This window comes from Abrus precatorius, unplaced genomic scaffold (genome assembly GCF_003935025.1).
Source record: "Abrus precatorius isolate BTA unplaced genomic scaffold, Abrus_2018 Scaffold12, whole genome shotgun sequence".
NCBI classification, from domain to species: domain Eukaryota; kingdom Viridiplantae; phylum Streptophyta; class Magnoliopsida; order Fabales; family Fabaceae; genus Abrus; species Abrus precatorius.
In genome coordinates this window covers 341,815-358,605 of record NW_020874314.1, presented here as the reverse complement: position 1 = coordinate 358,605, position 16,791 = coordinate 341,815, and the positions used below count along the sequence as shown (strand labels likewise).

General features: G+C 36.9%; 1 non-coding gene across 1 annotated transcript; it reads left to right on the top strand.

Moving 5' to 3' along the window:
* Positions 1–7,599: 7,599 nt before the first annotated feature.
* Positions 7,600–7,706, top strand: LOC113856896. The gene has a single exon (XR_003503068.1). It is a non-coding gene; the product is annotated as a small nucleolar RNA R71 (small nucleolar RNA).
* The last annotated feature ends 9,085 nt before the right edge of the window (positions 7,707–16,791 follow it).

The following is a 16,791-nucleotide window of genomic DNA, read 5'->3' as shown; positions in this document are numbered from 1 at the left end:
TAGGGCGTTTGGTTTACTTATGTTGTGATTCTGTTTGATGGATTGGGTTAATGTTTGTTGCTCTCGACGCTATCTGAATACTTTACTATTTCTGCCAAACTGATGTTTAAATACCTTGAGGTACCTTTATGTCACGAGTTATGTTTGTCTTTATCCCACTGTGTGGTTGAAATTGGAAAGTGAAATGATGATTGTCTATGGAATACGGAATATTATTTGTATGATTAAAACTCTCTATGAAGAGAGAGATTAGGTTCGTACTTGAAAAAAAAAATCCTGTTATTTTTAGGCGTCAGAACTCACGTGCTCACTTTAAAATGAAAGAAATTAAGGTTTAAAGATCTGACCTTTGCGCGTGTTGGCTTCAAATAGCTAGGGTGAAGGCGCGCAATTGCGCGTGGCAACTTCATTTAGTTGGCGTTAAGGCGCGCAACTGTTCTGTGTAAGGCGTTCAAAACGCGTCTTGGCTTTATTCACTTAGAGTGAAGACGTGCAGTTACGCGCCAAGGCGTCATGTAAGTAGAGTGAAACCGCGTAACTGCTCCTACTCAGTGCTTCACTCAGAGCTTTTGCGTTTTGGCTCTATCCATTTAGCATGTCAGCGCGCAATTGTGCGTTGAAGCTTCAGTTGTTTAGAGTGGAAACGCACAACTCTCTGCTTCAGATTCTTCTTTATTGGTCTGCGCGTGTTGGCTTCAAGTGTTTAATGTTTCAACGCGTAGATCATAAGGTCCCTGCGTTGTTACTCTACTCACTTGAAGTCTCAACTCCCATGATTGTTCCCTCCATATCAGCTTAAGAACTATAATTTTTTTCTGCAATTTAAATTCCTTGATCATGACTTATCTTGAAACTTAAGTTCACCATCTAATTTTTTTCCTGAATCACAACAAACAACCAATCAATTTTCACTACACTTCCTTATCAAAAATCAAATTTCAAAATATTAATTTCTACCTAATTCAACAAAATATACTACTATGACTCAAAATTAACTAGAAATTCAACATCTAAACTTCAATTAACAAGAGTTCAGGTTTTAGAAACGTGAGTTGCCTTTAACAAGTGCTCTTTTAACGTCACTAGCTTGACGTTTGATGTTTCTCATTCAAGAGAAACCACTTTAATGCATGAAATTTCCTTTGAGAATGCCTCTCCATGATAAATTTTCAACCTTTGACCATTGACTTTGAACTCTCTTCTTGTATTAGGATCTGCCACCAAGATTGCACCATAAGGTGATACTTCTTTAATGAGGAAGGGTCCAGACCACCTTGATCTGAGTTTCCCTGGAAATAATTTCAGTCTTGAATTGAACAGCAACACTTGTTGTCCAGATCTGAGTTCCCTTTTTAAGATGAATTTATCATGAATCCTTTTGGTTTTCTCCTTGTATATCTTGGCATTTTCATAGGCTTGCTGTCTGAATTCTTCCAATTCATGTAACTGCAGAATCCTCTTTTCTCCAGCCTTTGCCAAATCAAAATTCAGCCACTTTGTAGCCCAATAAGCCTTATGTTCCAATGCCACAGGTAAGTGACATGCCTTTCCATAGACTAATTGATAAGGTGACATACCAATTGGAGTTTTAAAGGCTGTTCTATATGCCCATAGACAGTCATCTAGCTTTTTGGACCAATCCTTTCTTGATTGATTCACCACATTCTTTAAGATTTGTTTAATTTCTCGATTTAAAACTTCCACTTGTCAACTTGTTTGTGGATGATAGGGTGTAGCAATCTTGTGTATCACTCCATATTTTGCTAAAACTGAATCAAGATATTTGTTACAAAAATGAATACCTCCATCGCTTAGTAGGAATCTAGGTACTCCAAACCTAGTGAATATGTTTCTTTTGATAAAGGATATCACCACTTTAGCATCATTGGACCTTGTTGGGATGGCTTCCACCCATTTAGACTCATAGTCTACTGCCATAAGTATATATTCATGAGAAAAGGACGTGGGAAATGGTCCCATGAAATCAATTCCCCAAACGTCAAACATCTCCACTTCTAAAATATTGTTCAAGGGCAGTTCATGCTTTCTAGAGATATTGCCTGTCCTTTGACACTTGTCACAGCTTTCAACATAATTCTTGGCATCTTTAAACAAAGTTGGCCAGAAAAATCCTACTTGCAAGACTTTTGCAGCAATCCTTGAGCTACCATGATGGCCTCCATATTATGAGTTATGACAATGCCAAAGAATTTCAGCTTGTTCTCCTTGTGGTATTGTTGTTAGCAATCTATACTAGCAAGTGCACTAGGATTGCAGCAAGTGATGAGTAAATTTAAGATCCAAATATTGTCTCCACAGGGAATTTAGGTTTCAAGTACCACTTCACAAAATTATAACCATTTGAGCCATACGAATTTTGGAATGAGATTTGTAACATATAACAGCAGTAAACTAGAACAATTAAAAGTAAAATGAACTTGCAGAAAACAAGACAATGAACACACAGTTATGTGATAACAGAGGGAGAAACCATAGCTAGGGAATTGCTTCACCAAAACTCCAATGTTTAATCAATAAAGTTCTGAATTAACAAGCAATTGGAAAGAATGACAATCAGTTTCACTTTATACTATTCAGAGGTTAATTCCTTAACTCAGTGAACCTAACATTCAATTAAACCATTCTAATTCCTTAGATCTAATTCAATTCAATGTTGCTTTAAGTGTAAGAAACCAAAAGATTGCAAGATCAAAGTTCCTTATTCCTAAGAAAACTAAAATCTCGGTGATTGGTTCAGATCTGAAGAACAAATTCAATTTTCCATTGACAAAGGTTCCTCTGGATTTAGTTAATCAAATTTCCATTCAATTCACACGTGAAGTTCAGAATCAATCACTCAATCTATTCCAAAGCTTGAAATCCATATCCAAATCAATTCAACATGTTCATTTCAGATCTACAATCCCTAACTATGAACGAATTACACAGCCATGGCAGCAGAAGAAGAAAAAGAAAGAGAAGAAGAAAAGAAGAAACTCAGAAACGCCATGGAAGCTTGCTCCACTCCAATTCCTCTTCGTGAAGCTCCAAGATCTGAATCCCCACTCCTCTCTCTCACTTCCTCTAACCAGAAACTAACTAACAAAACTGAAAAAATGAACCGAATCCCCTTTTTCGCGCTTCAATCATGTATATATAGAAAACCCAGTTCTGCGCGTTGTCACTTTTCTTCACAAGAGTAACCATGCAGAAGCTTTATGTAGTGCGCGTGTTCTTTTTCAAGAGCAAGAGTAACCACGCGCAACTTACAGAGTTGAAGGCTTCTCTGGAACATTCACTTTTATTCAGAATAGTGGCAACGCAGGAGGTCAAGGGCTGCGCGTGATCACTTTCGTGAGTAATAGTAACCACGCGCAAGCTGTCCTGATACAAGTGCCTCTGGAACGCTCACTTTCGTTGGCGAAAGTGACAACGCGCAGCTCCTCAGGAATGGAGTCTTCTCTGGAACGCTCACTTTCGTTGACGAAAGTGATAACGCACACTGGCAACGCTCACTCTTGTAAATAAAAGTGATTACGCACAGGCTCTTCTTCTCCTTTAGGCTCTGGAATGATCACTTTCACTAACAATAGTGATCACGCCCAGGCTGCAACCCATAATTCTTGTATTTTGGAGTCCAACATTGCCATTCTTCCTCTTCCTTCCCATTGATTCTCCATTTCCATGACTTTTGCTCAGCTTATTCCTTCAAAACAAGATAAATTCCTTAAGAACTAAGCATAAATTCTACAAATCCGAAAATAACTACAAATTGAATTAAAACTTTCAATCATTCTCTTTTTCTGAGTTTTTCTGCTTTCTTCATATATTTTCCTTATTAAATGAGCTAGAATTATGCTAAAATATCAGTAAAAATATGGATTCATCAGGTATACACCTTCTCAGCAGACCATCTACCCCTATTTTGAACAAATAAGGGTCTTCCCATACATAAAATTTGCTGTCATGCAGAAATTTCTTTCTTTGTTGGCAATTAAACTTTGCTGGAATCAGCTGAGTGGCCTTAAAATTTGCTAAATTAGCAAACCAAGGTGACTCTTCCACCACAAATAATTTCTCATCTGGAAATTCTTCATTGATGTCCAAAGAATTAGAGTTCAAACTGTCCAACGGCAGTCTAGACAGATGATCAGCTACTCCATTTTCCTTGCCCTTTTTATCTCTAGTTTCCAGCTCAAACTCTTGCAGCAGCAGAATCCATCTCAACAATCTTGGCTTGGCATCCTGCTTTGATTAACAAATATTAATGGTCAGTATACACTTTTACTTTTGATCCTATCAAGTATGATATAAATTTATCAAAGGCAAACACAATGGCAAGGAGTTCCTTTTTAGTAGTTGTATAATTCACTTGTGCAGAATTTAAGACTTTGCTGGAATAATAGATCACATGGAATTTCTTGTCTTTTCTCTGCCCTAGAACAGCTCCTACTGCACTATCACTAGCATCACACATTAATTTAAATGGTAAATTCCAATCAGGTTTGGCTAGAATAGGTGCAAAAATGAGTTTCTCTTTTAAAACAGAAAATGCATACAAACATGATTCATCAAACACAAATTCAGTTTCCTTGACAAGTAAATCACTAAAGGTTTTGCTATTTTGGAAAAGTCTTTTATAAACCTCCTATAAAAACTTGCATGGCCTAAGAAACTCCTAATTCCTTTAACATTAATTGGTGGAGGTAGTTTACTAATGACTTCAATTTTGGCTTAGTCCACCTCAATTCCTTTTTCAGAAATCCTATGGCCAAGGACTATTCCCTCTTGGACCATAAAATGACACTATTCCCAATTCAGCACAAGGTTTGTATCTTGACATCTCTGCAAAACAATAGACAAATTAGATAGACAATCATCAAAAGAATTGCCAAACACAGAAAAATCATCCATGAAGACCTCAATGGTCTTTTCTACTAAATCTGAAAAAATAGACAACATGCACCTTTGGAATGTGGCTTGAGCATTGCACAATCCAAATGGCATCCTTCTATATGCAAATACTCCAAATGGACATGTGAAGGCAGTCTTCACTTGATCCATAGGGTCCACAGCTATTTGATTATAGCTTGAATATCCATCAAGGAAGCAATAAAATGCATGTCCAGCCAATCTTTCTAACATTTGATCAGCAAATGGTAAAGGAAAATGATCCTTCCTTGTTGCATCATTAAGCTTTCTATAATCAATGCACATGCGCCAACCCGTGACAGTTCTAGTGGGTATTAATTCATTCTTTTCATTTGCCACTACAGTTATTCCTCCTTTCTTAGGAACAACTTGAACTAGGCTAACCCATTGACTATCCGAAATTGGGTAAATTATCCCTGCATCTAATAGCTTCATTACCTCTTTTCTAACCACTTCCATCATGGCTGGATTCAACCTTCTTTGTGGCTGTACTACTGGCTTGTAGTTGTCCTCAAACAGAATTCTATGTCTACAAAAGGATGGGTTAATACCTTTCAAATCTGAGATGTGCCATCCAATTGCAGATTTGTGATTCCTTAAAATTCTCAGCAGCTTTTCTTCTTCATCTCCCTTGAGATTATCGCTTATAATCACTGGATATTGGCGTCTTTGATCTAGAAAAGAGTACCTCAAGTGAGATGGCAATTGCTTCAGCTCAAGTTTCTCCCTTTCTCTTCTTCCTCTTCTTCCTCTTCTTTTTTCAGTTCGTCTCTTGCTGAATTTTCGGATAAAGGGATAATAGGCAGTGTTTCAAGTTGCTGAACATATTCCATGAATTTTTCTTTTCTTTTTACAGCAGCTTGTGAATTTTCGGCAACTATAATTTCCCTTAACATAGAAAATTCATCAGCATTATCAATTAATTGAGAAAATGAAATAGATTCTAAAATATCAACTCTCATGCAAGTGCTATCATCACTAGGATGTTTGAGTGCTTCAAAAACATTAAAGGTAACCTTTTCATCCTGCACTCTAAGCATTAATTCCCCTTTTTGCACATCAATCAAAGCTCTCCCTGTAGCTAAGAAAGGTCTGCCTAATATTAAAGGAATATTGGCATCCACCTCCATATCTAAAATGACAAAATTTGCAGGGAATATAAACTTGTCAATTTTTACCAATAAATCCTCTACAATACCATATGGATAAGTATATGATCTGTCCGCAAGTTGTAGAGTGATGCTTGTTGGCTTGACTTCCTCTATTCCAAGTCTTTTCATGATGGCAAGAGGCATAATGTTGATGCCAGCCCCAAGATCACACAAAGCTTTTCCTATTGTGCAATTTCCAATAGAGCATGGAATGCTGAATGAGCCTGGATCTTTTAATTTTTGAGGCAGCTTTCTCTGCAAAATAACACTACATTCTTCAGTCAAAGGAACTGTCTTATCATTTTCTAACTTTCTCTTCTTGGACAGCAACTCCTTCATGAATTTTGCATATGAAGGCATTTGTTCTAATGCTTCAGCAAATGGTATATTAATTTGGAGCTTCTTAAAGACGTCTAGAAACCTCTCATACTGCCTTTCTTGCTTAGGATTGGTGATTCTTTGTGGATAAGGTAGTCGCTTGTATTTCTCTTCATCTAGAGGCTTCTTTGAATCTTCTAAAATTTGCCTCTTTGTTCTTCTCACAGTTTTAGGGAAGGTATCCATTTCTGAATTTTCTCTTTTCAATAAGGTGAAGTTCCCTTCCTCTAGATCAGATTTAATCTTCTCCTCTTCCTTGGTTTTCTCTCTTTTTTCGGATGGTTTTGGACTACCCACAACAGCTCCATTCCTAGTCATCACAGCTTGGCATTGTTCTTTTGGATTTATAACTGTGTTGCTAGGAAATCTCCCATCTTCTCTATTGGACAGTTGCTCAGCTAACTGTCCAATCTGTGTTTCTAATTTTTTCATGGAAGATTCTTGATTCTTGAAGCTTGTTTGTGTTACTTTCATAAATTGCAGCATGGTTTCTTCCATTTCGTTCAGCCTTTCATTTAGTGGTTTAGAAAACCTTTGATTTTTTTGAAGTTGGTTGGCTGGATTCCCTTGGAAATAAGGTTGTTGTGCTGCCGGTCCTGCATTTGAAAATGGAACAACAGAGTTAGAATTTTTCCAATTAGAGTTCTGGTTATTCTAGCTATGTTGCTGCTGGTTTCTATTGTTAGAGAATTGAAAACTAGGGGGAAATGAAGATTGTTGTCTCTAAAAATTCCCCATATAATTGACTTGTTCTTGAGATTCAGAATTATTTCCATCACAAGCTCCGTTTACATGATTCCCTCCACAAAAATCACACACAAGTGGAGTGTTCTGTATTGGTGCATCTTGTAAGTTGCTAATTTGTTGGGTGAGTACAGCTATTTGCTCAGAAAACAATTGATTTTGTAGCTGATTTTGAGTCAAAAAGGTCTCAAGAAGTTTTGCCTCATAGCCATTACTCCTTGTTGATTGTCTCAAACTACAACTTTGATGCATGGAAGAAGCCATCATATCTATAATTCCTTGAGCTTCTTCTAGTGATTTAGTGTTCAAAGAACCTTCTGCTGCTGCATCTATCATGGTTCTAGTTGCTGGATTCATCCCATTATAAAAGGTTTCAAGTTGCATCCATTCCGGTATGCAATTATGTGGGCATCTTCTCAAGAGTTCCTTGTATCGCTCCCATGCCTCATATAAGGTTTCTCCTTCTTGCTGCATGAAGGATGTGATCTCTCCTCTTAACTTTGCAGCCTTAAAAGGTGGAAAATAATTAGAGAAAAATTTATTGACTAGATCTGTCCAAGTAGCTATGCTTCCTTGTGGTTGGGCTTGGAGCCAACATTTTTCCTTGTCCCTTAAGGAAAATGGAAACAATCTTAATTTGATTGCATCTTCGCTGACTCCATTGATCCTTATAGTATCACATAACTACAGAAAATTAGAAATATGCAAGTTAGGATCATCTGAAATTAAACTAGAAAATTGATCTTGTTGAACTAAGTGAAGTAAGGCAGGTTTAATCTCAAAATGGTTGGCTTGTGTTGTTAGCAATCTACACTAGCAAGTGCACTAGGATTGCAGCAAGTGATGAGTAAATTTAAGATCCAAATATCGTCTCCACAGGGAATTTAGATTCAAGTATCACTTCATAGAATTATAACCATTTAAGCTTTTTCGAAATTGTAAGGAGAGTGGTAACATCTAATAACAGCAAACTGGAACAATTAAAAGTAAAATGAACTTGCAGAAAACAAAACAATGAACACACAGTTATGTGATAACAGAGGGAGAAACCATAGCTAGGGAATTGCTTCACCAAAACTCCAATGTTCAACCAATAAAGTTCTGAATTAACAAGCAATTGGAAAGAATGACAATCAGTTTCACATTATATTATTCAGAGGTTAATTCCTTAACTCAGTGAACCTAACATTCAATTAAACCATTCTAATTCCTTAGATCTGATTCAATTCAATATTGCTTTAAGTGTAAGAAACCAAAGGATTGCAAGATCAAAGTTCCTTATCCCTAAGAAAACTATAATCTCGGTGATTGGTTCAGATCTGAAGAACAAATTCAATTTCCATTGACAAGAGTTTTTCTGAATTTAGTTAATCAAATTTCCATTCAATTTCCACGTGAAGTTCAGAATCAATCACTCAATCTATTCCAAAGCTTGAAATTCAGATCCAAATCAATTCAACATGTTCATTTCAGATCTACAATCCCTAACTATGAACGAATTACACAGCCATGGCAGCAGAAGAAGAAAAAGAAAGAAAAGAAGAGAAGAAGAAACTCAGAAACGCCATGGAAGCTTGCTCCACTCCAATTCCTCTTCGTGAAGCTCCAAGATCTGAATCCCCACTCCTCTCTCTCACTTCCTCTAACCAAAAACTAACTAAAAAAAACTGAAAATGAACATAATCCCTTCTTTCCAGATCGTTTCTGGTATTTATAAAATTTCCCAGATTTTCACGTTATCACTTTTATGAGAAATAGTAGTTACGCAGAGAGTTTTTGGTTGCGCGTTAACACTTTTCCCAGAAATAGTGGGTACGCGCATTTTCCTGATATTGAGAGCTCTCTGGAACTATCACTCTTGATGATAAAAGTGACAACGTAGAGCCAAGGTAGTTGCGCGTTATCACTATTGTTGATAAAAGTGACTACGCGCAACTCGCCAAGTTGAAGACTCTCTGGAACGATCACTTTTGATGACAATAGTGGTTACGCAGATTTTGCTTCTCTGGAACTATCACTTTTAATGATAAAAGTGGTTACGCAGAGCTTTCCTTCTTCTTTGAGCTCTGAAGTGATCACTTTCACTGATAATAGTGATCATGCCCAGTCTGCAATTTCTTATTCTTGAGTTTTTGGAGTCCAGACTTGCTTCTTTCCTCTTCCTTGTCATCAAACCTCCATGGATATGATCCTTGCTCAATTTATTCCTTCAAAAACAAGATTAAAAACTTAATTCCTAAGCAAAAATTTCACAAATGCTAAAATAACTACAAATTTAAACAAACTTCAATTCCTTCTCTTTTTCTAAGTTTTTCTGCTTTCTTTATATATTTTTCTTATCAAATGTGTTAGAATTATGCTAAAATATTAGTCAAAATATGGATTCATCACTACCCCAAACTTGGATTTTTGCTTGTCCTCAAGCAAATCAAACTAAACCAAGGGTAATTCTTCCACTTTTCAGAAACCAATTCACAACTGCTATATCAGAATTTTCCAATTTGCAATTCTGTGTTTTCTGCAAAATTTTCAATCAAGATATTCATCCAATTACTCATCATTGCAATCACAATGCATTCATCAAATTTGAAGCAAGAATTGCTATCTAAGTGAATATATATCAGCCAAGTTCTTATGAGAAACATTAAAATCATGATCACTTCTCACTGGACAGTGTTTCCCTCAAGTCTCAGTAGTGTTTAAGTATTGTTTTCTCTCTTTAATCATCAATTCAGCTACACTCTACCATATGCTTGCCCAATTTCTCTATCTCCTCTGCTTAGTACAGCCAATCACACATCAAGAGGACTTTTTACAGTTTATAACAGGGCTTAGGTTAAGGTAGATACTGAACAGAATAAGAACAAGTTGCAATTTCAAAAGATCAAAGGCATTTTGAGTGAATGACTTTAAAACTAGTCTGGTTTAGCATCAATTCACATTAAATCCCTCAATTATGCAGCAAACAAATTGTTTTTGTGTAGCAGAATTTTTATTTTCCTTTTTCTTCTCTTACTTCCATTTACTCTTTTCTTTTCATTGAATTTCTTTTTCTCTGCAACGGTTTACTGCTAATTTCTTCTTTTTAATCTCCATTTTGCTCTTTTCAACTCAGATTCTGTTTTTGAACTCATGTTTTACTCTTTCCACAGTTTTGCTGCATAATTTTTCATTTTTCTGCAGCACTTTTGTTCTTTCTTTTTGACTTTTTGAACTCAAACTTAGATAGCTTGCTACTCCCCTACCCCAAACTTAAAATTTTGCTTGTCCTCAAGAAACTTAATTGGATGCTACCCCAAACTTAGTGTTAAAACTCATTCTTGATTAAACTCACAATGCCTTTGATCAATTTGAATGGTAAAATTGGTTTTTCAGCAAGGCGTGTAATAAAGTTAACTCAAGAAAAGGGAATATGAAGCTCAAAAAGGGGTAAACTAGGGCAATTAATCATAAGGGAAGGCATTTTAGGCTAACTAAGTATATCAAACATGGCCTCTATCATGTGTGTGAGAACTGTAACATGCATATTCAATTAAGAACAAGGGCAAGTTCTAGAGAATGCAGTAAAATCTGATTAATTACACAAGGAAAGAAGTAGGTAGCTCAAGTCTCACTAGGCATTTATAAGTGATCATGTGGATTAATGAAAACACAATGCACTTTTCAGAAATATATGCACCTAGTGACAACTGCCTCATTTTTTAAAAATACAAGTGTGATCTCATTTTGAGAATGGGAAAAACAACTTAAAAAGAAATTCACACAGAATTCACAGCCAGCAGTTTATTATCTATTCTAGTATTTTGGTGTTTTTCAACAACAATTCAGTGTAATGTGAGGCTATACATGAATAAGAGGTAGAGAATGAAACCCCCCCTTTCATGGCAGCTTGTGCAAGAGTCACCATCCAATGTGTGTGAGTGTTGTGTGTGATATTCTCTGCACAAAAACACCAGAATTCCATTAACTCGCAGCAAGATAAAGGTAATTAGTTAAGAAGCTAATATAATTGCAAAATAGGTAAGTGAAAATTAAACCAAATTGTACCAATTAGTGATTACAACCCAAAAAGTTTAAGCTACCAGAAATTTACAAAAATCTAATAACAGAAATTAAATTCCTAGACTAATCTTCTGTTGCATCTTCTTCCTCTGAGCTTTCCTCTTCAGAACCTTCTTCTTCTTCTTCTTCTTCCACTACCTCTTCAAATGGTGGCTGAGGAAAGTGGGTTCTGTATATTGGCATATTCTTGAAAACAGAAGAATGAAGGCATTAGGCATTCTCTGCCAAGTCTGGAGTATGATACATATCTTCTTTGGTCATTCCCAATTTCTGACCAATATTCAGCATAATACATTCCATTAACATGACTCCAGCTTTGAGGCTATTATGCAGCTCAGTCTGCCTTTCAGCAAGTTGATTCTGCCCTTCAGCTAGCTGCTTCAGAGTGTCCTTCATCATCATTGGTTTCTCTTTCTTGAATTGTGAAGGAATTGGGGCTGCAGAGGTGCAGGAGATATTTGCATAAATCTCTTTGATCAGAGCTGCAGAAATGGATGGTGCAGCTCTGATTTTCTCTTGATAATCACTAAACTCTACTCCTGCGTCTTCACAAAGTAGTGTAATTACTGAAGGAAAGGCTAATGAATCCTTTTTTGTCTTCAGTATTCCCAAGATACATTCACTTATTACCTCTCCCACATCTATGTAGATGTCGGAGACTATGGCAAAAAGCAGAGCAGCCCTCTTCACAGCTAGTGTGGAGCTATGTTTAACAGGCATGAAAGAATTTAAAATAAACATGCTCCATACTTTGGCAAAGGGCAGAAGATTCTTGGTGACAATATGTTTTGGCTTCTTAGATTGGTTGAGCTCCTATGTGGTGCCTGGTTTCCCAATCCTTTCCAGAATTTGCACAAAATCAATATCTGGACTTTCCTTAAATGTTTTGAAGTCCAGTTGTGCAGCATGTTGTGCAGAATTAATTTCCAGCACCCTGTTGATATTTGCTGGTGAGAAGTCAATTCTCATGCCCTTGACCATGAAGCTGAACTTAGGGGTTCCTTTCCCTTTAAACCTCATGGCATTGGCATAGAATTCCTGAGCTATTTCCATCCAACCTAGGCCAACTGTTGCACAGAAGAATTCCCAGCCTCTTTTCTGGATTTCCTCTTTGAATTCAGGGTAGTTGTTCCCAGCTATTTGGAATGTTCTGTCAGGAAAAAATTTTCTTCTTAGAATATTGGCTCTGAAAAAGTTTTCATGAGCCAAACTTCTGAATCTCGGATCATGTGTGGCTGGTGGTGAGGATCTTGAGGGTACAACTGTTCTTGGTGGGGGTAATGGTGTAGGTGCAGGAGATCTTGTTGAAGGTGGTGGAGAAGGTGAGGGTTCAGATGTAGGTGCAGATGATCTTGTCTGAGGTGAGGGAGAAGGTGAGGGTTCAGAGATCTGAATAGGTGAAGAGCTTGAGACACCATCAATTCTGGCCCTCTTTGATGCAGCAGCTTGGAGATTTCGGCTGGATCTTCTTGTTGGGGTTGTGGAATATGCAGCTCGTTTCTTCTTAGGAGTGGTAGAAGATGCAGCTTGCTTCTTCTTAGAAGGACCTACAAGTGTGTTGAATGAAGTCCTAACCATTTTGGAATTTTCTGTGTGTAGTCACTCTTGACAGAAAAAGGAAGCGTTCCAGAGAACTCATTTTCTCATCTGTCTCTGCGTGATCACTTTTATCAGTAAAAGTGATTGTTCCAGCAGAAAACCTCAAATTGCATTCTCTGCGTAGCTTCTTTTCTGCAATAAAGTGACTCTTCTCATTAATCAAATACCTCTAAAACCTCAATTAATTCAATTTTCACTCTTGAATCCATCAAATACACACTCTCCACATTGAATCTCAGTTCAAGTATCTCAATTATGCCTCAGAAAATCAGATTTAGTAGAATATTCACATACATTATGCAGAAACTTCCAGAAATTGGTAAAATCAGATTATGCAGAATCTTAAACTCTTAACTACACATTCACCTCATCAATTCTCACATTAAGCAACCAAATGCACCTCAGAAACTCCGATTCAGCAATATTTGTGTGGAATTTTTGCAGAATGTCAGAAATTTACAGAACAACAGTATGCAAAATTCTAAAAACACTATAGAAAGCTTAAACTTGGTTAGAAATGTGAGTTGCCTCTCACAAAGCGCTTCTTTAATGTCACTAGCTTGACATTAGTTGTTCCTCACTCAAGAGGAACCAATTTCAAGCATGATATGTTTCTTGCAAACTCTTCTCCATGATAGACCTTCAATCTTTGGCCATTGACCTTGAATTCCCTTCCTGTTTTCTGATCTTCTATAAGAATTGCTCCAAAGGGAGAGGTCTCTTTTATTAAAAATGGTCCAGACCATCTAGATTTCAATTTCCGTGGGAACAATTTTAACCTTGAATTGAATAACAACACTTGCTGGCCAGGTCTGAAATATTTTTGCAGAATGAACTTGTCATGGATTCTCTTGGTTCTTTCTTTGTACAATTTTGCATTCTCATATGCTTGCTGTCTGAATTCCTCCAATTCATGCAGCTGCAGAACTCTATTCCTTCCAGCACTTGACAGATCGAAATTAAGCCATTTTGTAGTCCAATATGCTCTATGTTCCAGCTCTAGGGGTAGGTGACAGGCTTTTCCAAATACTAACTGATATGGAGACATACCAATTGGAGTTTTAAAAGCAGTTCTGTATGCCCACAATGAATCATCCAGCCTCTTTGACCAATCCTTCCTTCAGTTGTTCACTACTTTCTCCAGAATTTGCTTGATTTCTCTATTTGAAACCTCCACTTGTCCACTTGTTTGTGGATGGTATGGAGTAGCAACCTTATGCTTCACACCATATTTCCTTAATACAGCTTCAAGATATTTGTTGCAGAAATGAGTACCTCCATCACTTATCAGCACTCTAGGCACACCAAATCTTGAAAAAATGTTCTTTCTTATAAAAGAAATCACTACCTTCGCATCATTTGATCTGGTGGGAATTGCTTCTACCCATTTAGACACATAATCCACTGCCACTAGAATGTATTTGTGTGAAAATGATAGGGGAAATGGTCCCATGAAATCAATCCCCCATACATCAAATAGTTCCACTTCTAAGATGTTGGTTAATGGCAGCTCATGTCTTCTTGAGATATTTCCAGTTCTTTGACATTTGTCACAGTTTTCTACATACCTCTTGGCATCTTTGAAGAGTGTGGGCCAAAAGAAACCTGCTTGCAAGACTTTTGCAGCAGTCCTTGAACTTGCATGGTGACCTCCATATTCTGAATTGTGACAATGCCATAATATCTCAGCTTGCTCACTTTGTGGAATGCATCTTCTAAGTAACCCATCTACTCCAATTTTGAACAGGTATGGGTCTTCCCACACATAGAATTTGCTGCCATGTAAGAACTTCTTCTTTTGCTGCCAAGTAAACCTCTTTGGAATGACTTGAGTGGCTTTAAAATTTGCAATGTCAGCAAACCAAGGCATGTTATCCACTGCGAACAGCTTTTCATCTGGAAATTCTTCATTTATTTCCAATGATTCAGTGGGTGAACTCTCCAAAGGTAATCTGGATAGGTGGTCAGCAACACTGTTTTCTTTCCCTTTCTTGTCTTTGATCTCTAGCTCAAATTCTTGGAGGAGTAGAATCCATCTTAATAATCTGGGCTTTGCATCCTGTTTTGTCAAGAGATATTTAAGAGCAGCATGATCAGTGTATACAATCACTTTTGAACCCATTAAATATGATCTGAACTTATCAAAAGCATATACAACAGCTAAAAGTTCATTTTCTGTTGTTGTGTAATTCACTTGTGCAGGATTTAACACTTCGCTTGAATAATAGATAGCATGTAATTTCCTATCTTTCCTCTGTCCTAAAACAGCACCCCACTGCACTATCACTTGCATCACACATGAGTTCAAAAGGTAGTTTCCAATTTGGTTTTGCAAGATAGGTGCAGAAATCAGTTTCTCTTTTAAAACAGAAAATGCATGCAAACAATTATCATCAAATATGAAATCTGCATCCTTTATAAGTAAATTACTCAAGGGTTTAGCAATCTTGGAAAAATCTTTTATGAATATTCTATAAAAACCAGCATGTCCTAAAAAACTTCTAACTCCCTTAACATTGATAGGTGGAGGCAATTTACTAATGACTTCTATTTTAGCTTGGTCCACCTCCATTCCTTTCTCTGAAATTTTGTGACCAAGGACAATGCCTTCTTGTACCATGAAATGACACTTTTCCCAATTTAACACAAGATTAGTGTCTTGACATCTCTGCAAAACAGTGGATAGATTAGCTAAACAATCATCAAAAGAATCACCAAAAACAGAGAAATCATCCATGAACACTTCTATGATGTTTTCTACCAAATCAGAAAAAATAGAAAGCATGCATCTTTGGAAAGTGGCAGGGGCATTACACAAACCAAATGGCATTCTCCTATATGCAAAGACTCCAAATGGACATGTAAATGCAGTTTTGTCTTGATCTAAAGGATCTACAGCTATTTGATTATATTCTGAATACCCATCAAGAAAACAATAAAATGAATGTCCAGCAAGTCTTTCTAGCATTTGATCTGCAAATGGTAGTGGGAAATGATCTTTTCTGGTTGCATCATTTAATTTCCTATAGTCTATGCACATTCTCCATCCAGTCACAGTCCTAGTAGGGACAAGTTCATTCTTTTCATTAGGTACAACTGTCATACCACCTTTCTTTGGAACAACTTGGACTGGACTTACCCAATTGCTGTCAGAAATAGGGTATATTATTCCTGCATCTAACAGCTTAATAACTTCTTTTTTAACTACCTCTTTCATGGCTGGGTTTAACCTCCTTTGTGGCTGCACAACAGGTTTAAAATTCTCTTCAAATAAAATTTTGTGCTTACAAAATGAAGGATTTATACCTTTCAGATCTGCAATACTCCATCCAATTGCAGATTTGTGTTCTCTCAAAATTCTGAGCAATTTTTCCTCTTGTTCTTCCTTAAGTTCATTATTGATGATGATTGGATTTTCATGTTTCTCATCCAGAAATGCATATCGCAGGTGTGAAGGGAGTTGTTTCAGTTCTAGCCTTTGCCTTTCCTCTTCTTTATCATCCTTTTCTAGCTTCTCCTTCACTGAATTTTCTGCAGATTTTTGAATTGGCAGAGCTTCTAGTTGCTGCTGCACTTCCATAATGTATTCTTCATGCAGAAGTTCAGATTTGTTATTTCTTGCAGATATTATTTCTTCTAACACAGCAAGTTCATCAATTTCATTAATATGGCGTTGTGTAATGAAAGCATCCAGTATATCTACCTTCATACATGTACTATCTTCAATTGGATATTTTAAAGCCTCAAACACATTAAACACTACCTTCTCATCTTGAACTCGAAGCATAAGTTCACCTTTCTGCACATTTATTAAGGCTCTCCCGGTTGCAAGAAATGGTCTCCCTAGGATCAAAGGAATGTTAGAATCCACCTCCATGTCCAGAATTACAAAATCTGCAGGAAAAATGAACTTGTCAACTTTAAC